This window comes from Canis lupus, chromosome 13, assembly GCF_011100685.1.
Source record: "Canis lupus familiaris isolate Mischka breed German Shepherd chromosome 13, alternate assembly UU_Cfam_GSD_1.0, whole genome shotgun sequence".
NCBI classification, from domain to species: domain Eukaryota; kingdom Metazoa; phylum Chordata; class Mammalia; order Carnivora; family Canidae; genus Canis; species Canis lupus.
The window spans coordinates 59,943,604-59,959,893 of NC_049234.1; the positions used below are offsets into that span (position 1 = coordinate 59,943,604).

The window sequence follows — 16,290 nt, forward strand, 5'->3', positions numbered from 1 at the left end:
GTGGGATTCGATCCCGGGTCTCCAGGATCGCGCCCTGGGCCAAAGGCAGGCGCCAAACCACTGTGCCACCCAGGGATCCCTGATTCATTTTTGACAAGGAAATGAACACTCTTTTTAATCTCTCAAGCCATATGCAAAAACTACTCAAAATGGACCAAACATCTAAATGAAGAAGGAAGGCACAAGTAATGACAACAGGGAACAGCAATTTGAAAAGAAGCAAAACGTCTGTGAAACGGGTTTCAGTTTTGCTGCTGCTCCAGCTGAGCTGTTCCTTCAGCTCCGGGAGTCGTCCCGGAAAGGTGCTGCTGTGGCCACGGAATACAGCCACGGGATCAGTATAAAGGCCTTCCTGGATGAACTTGTCCAGAGGGGTCGTGAAGTGACTGTGCTGACATCTTCAGCTTCCATTCTTCTTGGTCCCGACAAACAACCTGCTAGTAAGTTGGAGACATACCCTACATCTTTGGCGACAAAGGATACTGAGGTTACTATGACGCAACTGGCCAATAGATGGACACGTGATCTCCCCAAACATACATTTTGGACACGTTTTGCACTAATGCCAGAAACCCTTTGGAAATGTGCTGGTTGTCTTGATAAACTGTACAGATGCGTCTTTAAACGAGAACCTCATGACAAAACGACAAGGATCAGAGTTCAAGGTCATTCCTGCCGACGCTGTCGGACCCTGCGTGAGCTGTGGCTGAGCTCCTGAGAATACCTCTAGTGTACAGGCTCCGGTTCTCTGCAGGCCACGCGTTTGAGAAACACCGTGGAGGACTTCCTCTCCCTCCCTCCTAGTAGCTCTTATTCGGTCAGAATTAACTGATCAAATGACATTCATGGAGAGAGTGAAAATACGTGCTCTACGTGCTTTATTTTGACTTTTGTTTCCAAACATTTAATGAGAGGAGTTGGGATCAACCTAAGACAGTGAAGTCTTAGGGAAGTCATGGTTTTTATTCTTTTTCTATTTAAATATTTTACTTATTTATTTGAGAGAGAGAGAGAGAGAGAGAGAGAGAGAGAGCGCGCCCAAGCATGGGGAGCAGCAGGCCAAGGGAGAGGGAGAAGCAGGCTCCCTGCTGAGCAAGGAGCCCGATGCTGGACTCAATCCCAGGAGCCTGGGATTATGACCTGAGCCAAAGGCAAACGCTTAACCCATTGAGCCACCCAGGCTCTCCTAGTCATGTCTTTAATTGGTAGCATGAAATCTTAATTGTCCTAGTGCCTAGGAAGGTGACTTTGTACAACCTCAACGGAAATTGTCTTTTATAAGTCAAATGATGGAATGAAAATATGAAGTGATCTCTCAAGCTCACAAATACTATGGAATGCTTAAATTATAAGGTCAGGTAGAATCCTGTGGTCCGTTGCTAATACAAAACGCTCCCAAGAAGTATAACCTACAAACGGAAGCACTGAGGAGTCTTTGAGCAATCGCACATGCATTCTTGTTTCTTTGTGTGTGACAGGCTGCACTGTAAGGAGGAGTTTTAGGTCCACAGCAATATTAAGTAGAGCTTCACCTTATATGCCCTGGCGCCTCACGTGCATTGCTCCTGTATTATCCGCATCCCGCAGCAGAGGAATACAGAGTGTGTTACAACTGAGGAAACCGTATCGACAGATCATTATGCTCCAAAGTCCATAGTTCATGTGAAGGTTCATTCTTGGGGTTGTACATTTGATGAGTCTGGAAATAGTTGTAATATTATGTATCCACCACTCTATTTTACAGAGTAGTTTCAGTGCCCTAAACATTCTCTGTGCCCTTCCTAGTCATTCTACATATAAATTCTATTATCCTTTTTTCATCTTCAATAGAAAGCATTAGGGATTTCATGAACTACCGTTATCAAAGAAGACCTGTAGACTTAGGATGTACATATTTCTAGCACAACTGTCTATGGAGCATTGAAGGAAATTGTGTCCTCCTTGTTTTAGTTTCACTTAAAAATTAAACTGAGTTGCCAAATTATCTGAAGGACTCCTCCACAATTGAAAGTCTGGACTCCCACACTCAGGAGCCTATAAGTTGAAGTTTCTAATGACTACATACATATTCCTTAAGTAAGTACTTAAATTTTGTTCAAGTATGGACACACATGTTATTAGTCTATATTTTTTTCCAAAATTATGGCTTTCCATTAAAGAAAAAAAATGAGCTAAGATTAAGGGTGAACATGCCTATTTCCAGACATTATGATAATTTCCAGCCACCTTTTTAAAAAAGATTTTATTTATTTATTCATGAGAGACACAGAAAGAGAGGCAGGGACCTAGTCCGAGGGAGAAGCAGGCTCCTCGAGTTCCCAGCTGCTTTGATAAATATTTTTATTTAATGCACAAATATTATTAAGCTCTTAACATGAACCAAATAGAGTGATGGCCATACCCTCAAAAACCTCACAATATACTTGGAAAATCTAGAATCAAATAGCTTGCTAAATTATAGACAGTAGACTAGAGTACTCGAGGGAAAAGTGTTTCCATGAGTGTGGGTAGGGCTCATTGATTGAGGAGTTGAAATCAGTTTTTACATTTGCATTTGTTACTTTAACAGCTTCACGGAATACATAAATGCATGTTAAATATTTTAGCGGCTTAGGTTTAATGAGTCTGTTGCACTTTTTCCTTTGTATATATGTTCATAAACAATATACATATTTACATATTTTTATTTTCAAACCACAGACACTTTTAAACACTTTTGGCTAAGTCATTTCAAGCTCCTTTCAGAAAATTACCTGGTATATTCACGTAACGATATTCCTGTTTCCTCTACCTTTCGCTTGCTCTTTTTCCCGTCAGGAAGACCCACTACAATATCGGAGATAATGAGGAAAGCTGATACATACTGGGATTTGGAATTTCCTCGCCCACTCCTCCACATTTGTCGGAGGCCTCCACTGCAAACCTCCCAAACCCCTGCTGACGGTAACCTGTATCTGTTTGTTTTGCTTTGTTTACTTTTTACTTTGCATTGTCAGTAGAAATGATTCTGTACCCTTTTTTCAGAATGTCTGATTACAGTGAGAAAGATATGGGAAGCTGGGTAAAATGACCTGATGATTAGAAATGTAAATATTTCAATATCATTACAATAATGTGAATTTCATTATTATTGCAAAATAACATTATACCTGGTGACTTTGGGAATAGGGTTCGGTTAAGTTAAGGCCTTCATTATCCTACACACAAGAAAGTATCAATCATTCATTCAGAGAATATTCTTAAAGTGACTAGCATAGTTCAGACGTAAGTGCTGGATATTCAGAGAACAGTGTAGACACAAATTTCCACCCATATGCACCTGACATTCTACTGGAAAGAATTTAAGCATGTGATTAAAACTATGTGAGAAGTGTTATAATAAGGAGAAACCACAATACTGAAGAACACCTAGCAGGGATCATAGAAAGTACCTCATACCATTGCTACCTGAGATCTGAAGGATGTGCAGTTGTAAGAGGAAGAGATGGGGAGAGAGGAAGACTACAAAAAATAAATCAGGTAGAGTAATAATGACATTTGCTGAGAAGTCTGAGTTCTGTCTGGTAGAAAGAGGCTGAATAAAGAGGCAGATGATGCTAGAGAAGTATGTGAGAGGCAAAGAATTACGAGGATTTTGAAGTATCTACTAAGGGCATTAGGGAGCTAAGGAAAAGGAGAAAAGGGGTGTGAAAAGGGAAAGATACGATCAGATTTGCTTTTTCAAAAGGCTCTCAAGACGCGATCACTGGATTGGACAGCAGAGGGGCAAGAGTGAAAAAGAACCAGTTAGGAGGTCGTTGCAAGAGTTCAGGTGACATGACAGAAGAACAGGACATTAAAGATATGACTATGCCTACTCTTTACAATGCCAGATAGCCTCATATTTCTATCCAATGAGATAACTACTTAACATTTACAAAATTTTTGAAATTTCTCTGGCACATATCGATACAGAAGGAATATTAAGTGCCGTCATGATTTTGTTACTATTATGTTATTAATAACCCAAACTGTCAGACTAATTTGATATGATTCCTCATTAAATAAGACCTGGTTTCCAGGGATCCCTGGGTGGCGCAGCGGTTTAGCGCCTGCCTTTGGCCCAGGGCCCGATCCTGGAGACCCGGGATCGAATCCCACGTCGGGCTCCCGGTGCATGGAGCCGGCTTCTCCCTCTGCCTGTGTGTGTGTATCTCTCTCTCTCTCTGTGACTATCATAAATAAATAAAAATTAAAAAAAAAAAAAAGAACTGGTTTCCAAAAGATAAAGATGGCATTTTCTAGCATAGCCATAGAGAATAGATATTCTGTGCAGTACTTAAGAGTAAATGTGTAGTTTGGCAACCAGATGAGGGCATTGAAATGCTCAGAGTATTCGGTAAGAGTTAAGGCTCTTAACCAGTATTCTAGCTTACAGGGAAGACCATTCCCCAATAATATTGCGTGTACCCTAAGAAAATTGGCAGCCAAACCCAAAATTACTTGGCTTCTTTACAGCCTTTAAATAATTCCTCATCTGTGATCCCAGACTTTGACATTTAGAGCATAAAATGGATTAGCTTTTATTGGAGTAAGTCCGTATACCATATACCAAACCTGTGTGAAATTTCAGTAAAGATCCCATAGGGAACACCGTTCTAGATATCATAGCTTCCTGTCAGTCAGCATGATCAAAGAGAAAATGGGCATTGCGTGTATAATAAGGATTATACATTCTGCACACTTGTTACATTTCTACACTTCTCTCTGAAAACTCCCTAGAGACTAAAATTACAAAGTGATGCTGTTAGTACATAGAATGATATTCCTTATGAGAGAAAGAGTCTATATGTTTTAAACTGATGGCATATCTTTAAGATACTAATAGACAATAAGCATCCTTTACTCAACTCTTAATTGACCTATTAAGAGATCCTTTTTGTCTACCATTTGATTGGCAACAACATAAAACTGAAATCTTGTTCAAGGGTTAATGCAATTTCTCTTGATTACAAATTATTTAGGCCACCTGTGGAAACTTTCACAAGGGTAAAGGCCGAGGTAAGATTAGGGAAAGTGCTATGCAATCTATACCTATTCTTGAGAGATGTCCCCTTCACACTAAGATAAGGTGACAACATCAGTAGGAGTGGAAAAGAGGAAGAAGAAGAGGACAAGGAGAAGGATGAATAGATGTATAATCATAAAGATTAGTACCAATAGCTGCTGTTATTAAGTTGCAAAATAAGATCTGATTCCAAGTCAATGATTGTGAAGCCTGTCTAATATTCTTTAATATATAAAATAAATTCTTCTTCCAAACGACTTGCTTTCCATTAATTATTAGGATCCCAGGATATTTCCATACTCTCCATTTAAGAAATAAGACATTTGGAAAATTCCTATAAGAATCTTTAAATGTGCTTATGCACTTTGGGGTGCCTGGGTGGCTCAGTCAGTTAAGCAACCACCTCTTGATTGTGGCTCAGTCTGTGATCTCAGCATCATGAGGTGCTGAGTGTGGAACCTGCTTAGGATTCTCTCTCTCCCTCTCCCTCACCACCTCCCACCACTCATGTGCATGCTTGCTCTCTCTCTCTCTCTCAAAAAAAAAAAGTCTATACATTTTGACTTCATAATATGCACATATAAAACTATACAGAGAAAAATAATCAAAATGTGCAAAAATGTATATATTTTTCACCCCAAGGATAAACGTGGATGGAGACTAGGGAGTGAATCTTACTTCCTTTTTTATTCTCTTTCAAGCTTTTCCAAATGTTCTTTCAATAAACCCATGTTATTTATTTTTAGAAGAATGTTATAGAATGAGAACGACTAGTCTAAGTCAGTGATGAACCGAAGGAAAGATTATAGGGAGCTATAGAGAAGCATCTTCTACAGCATGGTTGAAGAAGGCTATCAGCAGGGAGCTAATGAGACAAAACATTGAACATAGGTAACTATCAATGTTGCTACAGGTTACTGACTCCCAGAGATCACGAGGATGCCAAATGTTAGTCATAGGAGAGTAGAGTGACCATATGTGAAACTAATATCATTAGGGTGGAATTATACTTTTTAAAAAGATTGTATGTATGTACGTATGTATGTATGTATGTATGTTTGTATTTAAGCAGGGGGTGGGCAGAGACAGAGGGAGAGAGAGAATCCCAAGCAGACTTCCTGCTGAGGGCAGGATCCTATGGGGGGGGGGTGACCTCACGACACTGAGATCATGACCTGTGCTGAAATCAGGACTGGAACACTTAAATGACTGAACCACCCAGGCACCCCTGGGTAGAATTCTACCTTTGAAGAAGTCTCTGGACACCATATAGTCTACAAGGTCAACGTTTGAAACTTTTTTTTATTCTATTTTTTTAAAAAAAGCTTTTAGAGAAGCTATACAACAATGAGAAAGAATGAGAAAGCATACTCTTTGTATTGGAAGGATTAATCATTATTTTCCAGAGAGAAAATAAGAAATAATGAATTTAAAACAGAGAGACCAAAAGGAAACAAAACGAAACCAAAAAGGTAAGTGTAGTATTGACAAGATATCCAGGAAATTTTGGCTCCTTTCCATTTGTTTCTCTTCTTTCTTTATTTCTTCTTTCCTTTTTTTTTTTTTTTTTTTTTTTTTTGGTAGGAGAGTGCATTGAGCAATGAGGAATTATTCTAGCATACAAAGTAGTAAATATTCTTAAATTGGCAAGGATCCGGGACTACAAGCCAGAATAATTACAAAACAATTCCAGTAGAACACGGCTTTACCAAGAGCTTTATATAGTCTGAATTGAGCTACTCAGGAGGGTGACCACATCTCTGCTAAGCCCTGCTGTACCTCTGCCACTGTGGTGCAAGTGCTACCCTGGGCACTCACTGTGGGGATGACCAGGGCCCCTCCCCTCACTGCCACTAATGCATAGCACATTCTAATGAGACACTAATTACACAAAATGATTTCAGGGCAAGAGATGTCATACTTAAGGAAGACAAAAATATGGTCATTGAAGTAAGTTACTATATATCTCTGAAGTGTCAATAGGAATCACAGGACTACTTTATGCAAATTCCAAAAAGAGAACCCAATTCGTGAATGACAGCACGTCTTAGCCTCTAATCCTTAAAGAGCGTTTTGAGAGGAGAGCTTGGGAAATGCTGGCAAAGTTTAAGGTTAGGTATAGATGATGAAGCTAAGAGAAAAAGGATATAACGTCATCTCAATCACAATATGATTTTTTTTAGTGCTCACAGTCAAAGAAATAAAATACCAATGACTAAAGAAAAGCAACTTTTCAGAAAACCTGCCTAGACTAAACACAAGTAGTTTAATAGGACTATAATAATAAAGAAGTAAAGGTGAGTTCATATCCTGCTGTGTGGCCTCCTTTCAGGAATCTATGTTAGTCATGATAACATTATAAAGAATCCAGGTATAATCCAACACATCTAAGAGCATTTCCTCCTTGACACTGCATACTGGCTCTCCTTTGTTTCTTGCTTGTACATACAAACACACACATCCACATAGAAACGCACACTCATTTGTACAAATATACTGATAAAGGAAATCAATCTCATATCAATTGTATACTCCAAAGGAAAGAGGGATTAGATCTATTATAAATAACACTGATGAAAAGGGGATGGAGGCTCCTGAAAAGGTATTAATAGAATTACCATTTGGTCCAGCAATAAGACTTATGGGTCCATATCAAAAAAGAATTGAAATTAGGACACCCATCTTCCTGACATCGCTATTCACAAGAGCCACAAGGTAGAAACAACCCAAGTGTCCGTTGATGAAGAGATCAGTCGATGAAATGCCGTATATGCACACAATGGAATAATACTCAGAAGAAAATTTTAACATGTGCCATCATGAATGAACCTTAGGACTTTTTTTATGATTTATTAAAAATTTATTTCATGTAATAAATTATATAATTCACTTTTATTTTTAAACAGTCTACACCAAAATATATTTTTTTGAAACATCTTTTTCTTTTGGTAAAACGTACAGGGTAGCAGGCTGACATGAGCTTCAATTCTAGTAGGTAAAGTCCCCTCACAATTGTTACGGTGAAATGGGGCCATTTACAAAAAGACAAATACTGTATGACACCAGTTCTAGAGGAATCTAGACTGGTCAGATTCATAAAAATAGAAAGGAGAATGATGGTTGCCAGGGAATGGTGAAGGGAGATATGGGGCATTATGCTATAATAGGTTTAAAGTTCCAGTTTTGCCAGAAGAGAAAGTTCTACAAAGTGAACATAGTTAACACTACTGATCTATATACTTAAGAATGCTTAAAATGGTAAATTTTATGTTATACCTATTTTACCACAATAAAAAATCCATTACTTTAATAACTCCTGCTAATACATGATTCAGTTGTTCGTAGCAATCTTTTCAAGAGTAGTTTCCACGCTGTTATTCTTTTATGATGGAGCAAATCTTTCCCCACAGGAAATGGAAGAATTTGCCAGAGTTCTGGAGAAAATGGGATTGTGGTGTTTACTCTGGGGTCAGTGGTCAGTAACATGACAGAAGAAAGGGTCAATGTGATTGCATCAGCCCTGCCCGGAGTCCACAAAAGGTTACATAAAGTACCTTATAGTGGACAACCACGGTAAAGGTTCCGGGGCGCCTGGGTAGCTCAGTGGTTGGGCGTCTGCCTTTGGCTCAGGGCCTGACCCAGGGTCTGGGGATCGAGTCCCGCATCACGCTCTCTGTGAGGAGCCCGCTTCTCCCTCTGTCTGTGTCTCTCATGAATAAATAAATAAATTTTTTTTTAAAAAAAAACCTCTGTAAAGGTTCTGATCATTCAAATTCCATGCATGAAAATGAAAGGTAAACTATTATGATAGCTCCAATTTATCTCAGGTATCAGTTTAAAAACCAAAATAGATAAAGCAGGTGCTAAAGTGGGTGATTTGATTGACAATAATTTTGGCATTAATATTGTAATCAAAAGAAATAGTGTCTAAGAGGTACAGTGTGAATTTTGGTATTATAATAGTATCAATGGCAAGTACAGAAATCATGAAATTTTGTTCTGTCATTCGTCCATTTTCTGAGGATTTCTGAGGGCTCTGTATACACCACCCATGTTCTCAGAAGGAAGGTAATTTTAATAGTAGTGTTAAGCAGGAAATCATAAAATCTGAAAGGCATCGGTCATGCAGTTTGGGCTTCCCAAGTAATCCAGGTCTCTCTTACTTCCCCTAAATTTTGGAATAGGCCTATTCAGTGTGTTTTTCAGGGTGCTGTTCAGAGAAAGGATGGCCATGGCTCACCAAACTATGTCTAGGTATGCATCCAGCCAGGATGATTTAGAAAAAAGAGAAAAAACGGCCTTAGGTACTGGGCCCTGCTAAGGTCTGAAGAGGTGGGGGGAAGCCCTTAGAGAGACCCTGTGCTTTAATCCATCAGGAGGACTCTGCTTCTAGGTCCCATATTCTTTCAGTTCCTGCCTATCTTGGAAGCTCTTTATCTCTCCTTCTATTCTGAATGAGAGCCTTGCTGGATACAGTATTCTTGGCTGCATCTCATTTAGGACCCTGAATATATCCTGCCAGCCCTTTCTGGCCTGCCAGGTCTCTGTGGAGAGGTCTGCTGTTAACCTAATATTTCTCCCCATAAAAGTTGTCTCTACCTGCTTTAAGGATCTTCTCTTTTTCTTTGGAATTTGCAAGCTTTACTATTAAATGTTGAGGTGTTGAGCGGTTTTTATTGATTTTAGGGGAGGATCTCTCTATTTCCTGGATCTGAATGCCTGTTTCCCTTCCCAGATTAGGAAAGTTTTCAGCTATGATTTGTTCAAATACATATTCTGGCCCTCTGGCCCTTTCGGTGCCCTCGGGAACCCCAATTAAACGTAGATTTTTCTTTCTGAGGCTGTCATTTATTTCCCTTAACCTATCCTCATGATCTTTTAATTGTTTGTCTCTTTTTTCCTCAGTTTCCCTCCTTGCCATCAACTTGTCTTCTATGTCACTCACTCGTTCTTCTACCTCTTAACCCTCATTGTTAGGACCTCTAGTTGGGATGGCATCTCATTTAATTGATTTTTAATTTCTGCCTGATTAGATCTAAATCCTGCAGTCATGAAGTCTCTTGAAGGACTCTGCTTCTAGGGACGCCCGGGTGGCTCAGTGGTTGAGCTTCTGCCTTGGCTCAGGGCATGATCCCGGGGTCCTGGGATAGAGTCCCATTCAGGCTCCCCACAAGGAGTCTGCTTCTCCCTCTACCTGTGTCTCTGCCCCTCTCTGTGTGTCTCTCATGAATAAACAAATAAAATCTTGTTTAAAAAAAGGAATCTGCTTCTAGTCCATAAGAATATTATCTTCCCCAGATTGAAGAAGAAGAGCATATAAAAAGGAATCAACCAGAAGCAAGCCTAGCATGGGAAAGTTTCAGATGCCTCTTCCCTATAAGATAAAATTATAAGTTGTGTCTAATATATAGAGAATACACATGGAGTTTCTGGTTTTTGTGAACTAATTTTTAGTTTTCTTACTGGGATAGTTTTCTCCTTATCACCCTAATTTGCTGAGAACCTGTAGTTACTTTAATATGTTAACCACTTATAAATTAGAATCCAGCTGATGAGGATTGCTGAGAATTCCAAAATCTATACCTAATTTATGGCACTGTACTTGGAAAGCACTTGGCTATAGGAAAACACATTAATCAATGCTGTCAAAACACTGTAACATATCCTTGAAACATTAGGAGTCAGTTAAAGAAAAGCATCCATTTCAACAGCTAGACGGCTATTTATAAAGTGACAAAATGCTCTTCATTTCTACATTTAAAGAATCTTCAAATCCAGCCATTTTGGTGACACTGGATCCATTTTCAAAATTACTGCTTGAAATTTTTCTTGGAAGTGGTCACTAATAATTAGTTATCTAAAAGAAGCTAAGCATACTTATAAAGCAGAAATGTATTAGTAATAAATTGTTAAATATCAGTTTTCATTCTAACAAATAACCGTGCTGATTTGGTAAATCAAAAGATGTAAAACTCTAATAAAATAATTTGTGGACCAAGTAGATATAAATAAGCTACTTCCCCCATCATTCAAAAAAGAATTAAATAGGAGAGAACTAGTATAATAGTTAAATGACACATCATTAGTAGTTTGCTACCTTTTCTGACTAGAATTATAAGGACTAAAATGTTTTATATTCTTTAAGTCGTCATTGATAGTCTCATTTGCCTAACCCTTGAGTATGAAACATTATGATTGCATTTATACTTGATTGAATATAAAAATAAGTACATGTAGTATGCCTCTTCCTATTACATGAGTATTTCATTGGTTTTCCTTATATAACATCTCTTGTCCTCGTTTCGTTATCTGTCATATGTCAGGCCTTTTTACTAGATGTCTCTCCATCTATTTAGATTCTAACATGCTATCACTTCAAAGTTTGACTCATGAAATAAGGTATTTTCTTTACCTTATAGGTTCTATGGTGATTTGATGGTAAGAAACCAGATACCTTAGGGCCAAATACTTGACTGTGCAAGTGAATCCCGCTGAATGACCTTCTTGGTAAGACTCTGGAAGAAAAATGCTGAAATAAGTAACAACCAACCAGACAATGATAGTTCCCCAGGAAAGAAAGACACTGAACATTTCCTTTCTCATCAAAAGCTTCAAAAATTAAAAAAAAAAAAAAATTTAACAGCCTTATATATATTTCCCAGTCCTTGGGAGAAAGGATAAGATATAACAGTGGTATTTTATATAATTGTTAGCATTTTATTATACACAGTCACATTCCTGTGTAAAGAAGGAAGCTTCCTCTTACAGAGCATTTTCCAACACCTTTCTGGGTGGTGTCTCTGTCTCCTAATTCTCTGCTTATACCAACTCTTTTCCCCACTGTGGGGGTGTGTCAGGGGCCACTGAAAATTAGCATCTCCTTTTTTATTACCAGTGACTCTTTTCTATAGGAAAAAAAAAAAAAAAACCCAGTCTTCCATAAAGTGATAACATATTTCATGATAAAGGACAGCCTTTCCTTCCTCTGATTCCTATGCCACTACCATCATACTTCCTGCTGCCTTGACGCAGTACTGGTCAGATTCAGCGGCTTCACTACTTAATTAAGAGAATATATTCCAACATGCCTCCAGATTAATACACACTCTTAAATATTTTTCAAGTCACAAGAAATGCACCGGTCTTCTCTGGAGCCTTCACTTACCTTTCCAGCCGAGTTAGTACCTCTTCTTTTAAAGAATGTCTGAAAGACATTCTAAGGCAGTTTGAAGTGTATACAAATCTGTTGTATAAATACACTGCCTCTTTCAAAGCCTTAGATTGTCCTACTCTGGTTGTATTTCTAAGACTTATAATCAACAATTTGCTGAAATTCACCCAATCCTAGGTCATCCAAAAACCAAAGGCTTTATAACTCATGGTGGAACCAACAGCATCCATGAGGCATCTGCCCCGGGATGCCCATGGTGGGCAGCCTTTGTTTGCTGATTCAACCTGATAACATTGTTCACAGGGGGGTTAAGGGAGCAGCTGTCAGACTGGACTTCAACACAATGTCTAGTGCAGAATTGCCCAATGCATTCAGGATGGTCATTAGTGACCTTTCCTGAGTATTGTAATTTTTTTCAATAGATAGAATTTATAGATAGGTTCTTCTGTCAATAGTGACTAGGAGTTTCATCCCATTCTTAAGGGGCTAATTTTGAAATTAGTAAAGTGAAATAACTGATCTTAAATCTACTTTTCTTTTCTTTTTTTTTTTTTTACTTTTATTTTCAACCATTTATTTCAAAGCTGTACTTTAACCTCATTGGTTTAATAGGCAACTACTCCCAAAGCGTAAAATAGTACAAGTAATTGTAAAAACGACACTTCTTTAAAAATATGATAGAACCCACAGAAAGTGAGAATGATGAATTGGAAGAAATACCATAGATTATATCAATTCAGAATCTAGAATTTCTGAAATTATAAAACTTTTTTACTGGAGGCGGGGCCAGAAGGCAGAAGAGTAGGGTCTGCCGGGTCACCTGTCCCCACCAAATTAGCCTACATAACTTCAAATCATCATGAAACTTACGAATTTGCCTGAGATTTAAAGAGAGAACAGCTGGAATGCTACAGTGAGAAGTTTGCGCTCTGATCAAGGGTAGGAAGACGACAAAAAAGAAAAGAGAAAGAAAGAAAGAAAGAAGAAAGAAAGAAAGAAAGAAAAGAAAGAAAGAAAGAAAGAAAGAAGAAAAAGCATCCAAGGGGAGGGGCCCCGCGAGGAGCCGGGCTGAGGCCGGGGGAGTGTCCCCAGGACAGGAGAGCCCCGTCCCGGAGGAGCAGGAGCTGCACCGACCTTCCCGGGGAGAAAGGGGCTCGCTGGGAGTTGAGCAGGACCCGGGAGGGCGGGGATGCCCTCGGGCTCCCGGACACTAACAGACACCTGCGCCCCGGGGAGAGGCCCCTCACCCCGCGGCCGAGCTCCCTAAGGGCTGCAGCGCGCACGGCGGGGGCCAGAGCAGCTCGGAGGGGCTCGGGGGCGGGGAGCGCGATGCCAGCGGCGCAGGCCGGGATCCCAGAGGCCGGGGGCACAGCCCAGGATCCAGTGCTCGCCCGGGACAGGCGGAGGCCAGGAGGCCCGAGGACAGCAAGGAGCTCCTGCCCGGGCAGCCCGGGCTGTGCAGGGCAGCGCCCCCTGCCCCGGAGCATCCAGGCCCCTGCAGACTGGGAGCTGCGGTAGTTTACTGCGGGAGCTGACTCCAGGGCTGGAGAGCTGGCCGCTGACACCGCTGTTGTTCCTCCTGGGGCCTCACAGGATATAACAACCCCCCACTGAGCCTCACAAGATAAACAGAATAAACAGCTCTCTCACAGGAATTATTTGTTCTGGTGCATTAAAACTCATTCAATGGTGGATAAATTCGATAATTTTATTTGATTCAATTAACATGCCTCCTATCACTAGCGAGGCTTGAGAACAAATACAAGAAGTAAGATATCAAGGACGAAATATCCAGTTTAATATTAACCTACACAACAGGCCACAGAGTTAGAAATATCCAAAGTTTTCAATAACTTTATGTCATGGACTCCAGTTAGTTTACATATATATTAATCGGATGTCTTATCTGTTAAATCACACACTCAAGGGAGTAAAATCCACTCAACATAAAGAGTTTATGAGCAAAATCTGTCACATTCATTATAATCATGGCATTAGTTCCCTCAAATTATCTGGGCCAGGATCAGAAATAGAATCAAATTTACATCCAAGATTTAATCATTTTATACAAAAATAATGTTAATACACATCGTTGCGATTTCTTTAGAACTCTGAGTAAAAATAGGAAGAAACAAAGTACAGAAAGTTGTGAAAAGTTATTTCCTTAATGTGAGATAAGATTAATATACCATGCCAGATATTGCAAGAGCATGAGAGAAAAAAAAAAAAAAATATATATATATATATAAAACTTTAAGAAAAGGCACATGGGTGACTCAGTGTCTGCCTTTGGCTCAGGTCGTGATCCCGGGATCCTGGGATCGAGTCTCGCATCAGGCTCCCTGCAGAAGTTCTGCTTCTCTGTCTGTGTCTCTCATGAATAAATAAATTCTTTAAAAAAAAAAAAACACTTGAGAAATGGTGAATTATTTGTAAATCTTGGTCTTGTTCAGTCAATTAATACAATAACACCTGAAAAAAAGATCAATAGATAAATCTTAAACAAAGTTTCAATTTAGAGAGCCTGTTGACAGTAGGAATTTAAAAACTAGAAAAGGTTGTAGTTAATAAATTTAGGGCTTTTCCTTATGTGCATATAAATTATTTAACAAGAGCACTTTCCTTCTTTTCCCAAAGTGATTGTATGTAATCTCATAATTAGGATGTATTGTCATATGTAGCCTTCACAATCTGGAAAGCCTACATATCAAAAGAGACTTTATGAAAAAAATCACCAAGAGGAAATATGAGTCAATTCAATAATAACTATGTTGGACACAGAGTGACATACAAATGCATGAAGCCTAGTTTCACATTCTCTTTCACTTTATTCAAGGATTTCTGTGAGGAGGGCAGATCTTTCTGAATACACAAGTCAACTGCTAACTCTTCCAAAAGCATACAAAAAAATAAAAAGTTGATCAAGCAAACTTAGGTTAATTTGACATAACAAGAAGGGAGAAGACCACCTTGACAGAGTTTTACTATGATTTGAGATGAAGGAAATCATGGGAAGATTATCCTAAGTTGTTGGTACTTGGGTTGGAGAACTCAAGAAAAACTTTAGACCACATGGAAGTGGTTGGGACTGGGCAAAGTTTAGGACATAACTTTGGATTGCTGGACATAGTGAAATGAGATCTTGAAACCTGTCTTGCTGAGAAAGCTGTATTTTAATAAGTAAACTATATTAGCTGGTCACAGTTTGGGTTTAACCAACCTAAAGCAACCCTTGGGGGGCATAATGTCCCTGATCTTATTAGAGATATGACTATAACACTAACATCTCCTCCTCAGTGGTCTATCAACATACACTCCTCAGTCACTAGAGCTAAAAATTAGGTCCTAATAGGAGGTGCATTTACAAAGATCTACTTTCAGCCGCCCAAGAAATGCTTCTGTCCCTAAGTCCTTTAGTAAACCATTTGTCTTCAAGCTGGACTTGTCAGCCTTTTATTCTGTCTTCCATACTTCCAGCCTTTGGAAGTCATTTGCATATACCTCCCTCTCATGGAGCACATGGCATATTCACAGTGATGAAAGGAAAAAAGCCTATATCCAAATACTTTACCTGGGCAGAGATCATTCAGAATGGAAAGAGAGATAAAATAATTTGGGTTTGTGGGTTTCCCAGAGAAAACAAAACAAAACAAACAACATATATCAAAAAAACATTGGATAAGACTTAAGAGCTGAAACACTAACTCAAACTATGAAACATTGATGGAAAGAATTTAAAATACACAATCAGATGGAAAAACTGAGACCTAATGGCTCACTACTACAAGAAGTAATATTGTTAAAATGCCCATACTACCCAAAGCCATCTATAGATTCAAAGCAATCTCTATCAAAATACAATAGCATTTTTCACATTATCAAAACAAATAATACTAAAACCTGTATGGAATCAAAAATGACCCCAAATAGCCAAAACAATCTCAGGAAGGAAGAACAAAGCTGGAGGCATCACAATCTCACATTTTAACATACACTACAAAGCTATAGTAATCAAAACAGCACGGTGCTGACACAAAAACAAATATACTGAGAAGTGGAACAGAAGAGAGAG

The 16,290-nt window shown here is 39.0% G+C and overlaps 1 pseudogene; it reads left to right on the forward strand.

Annotated features, from left to right (window-relative positions):
* The first annotated feature begins 95 nt into the window (after positions 1-95).
* Positions 96-12,618, forward strand: LOC119876915 (annotated as a pseudogene).
* Positions 12,619-16,290: the final 3,672 nt, after the last annotated feature.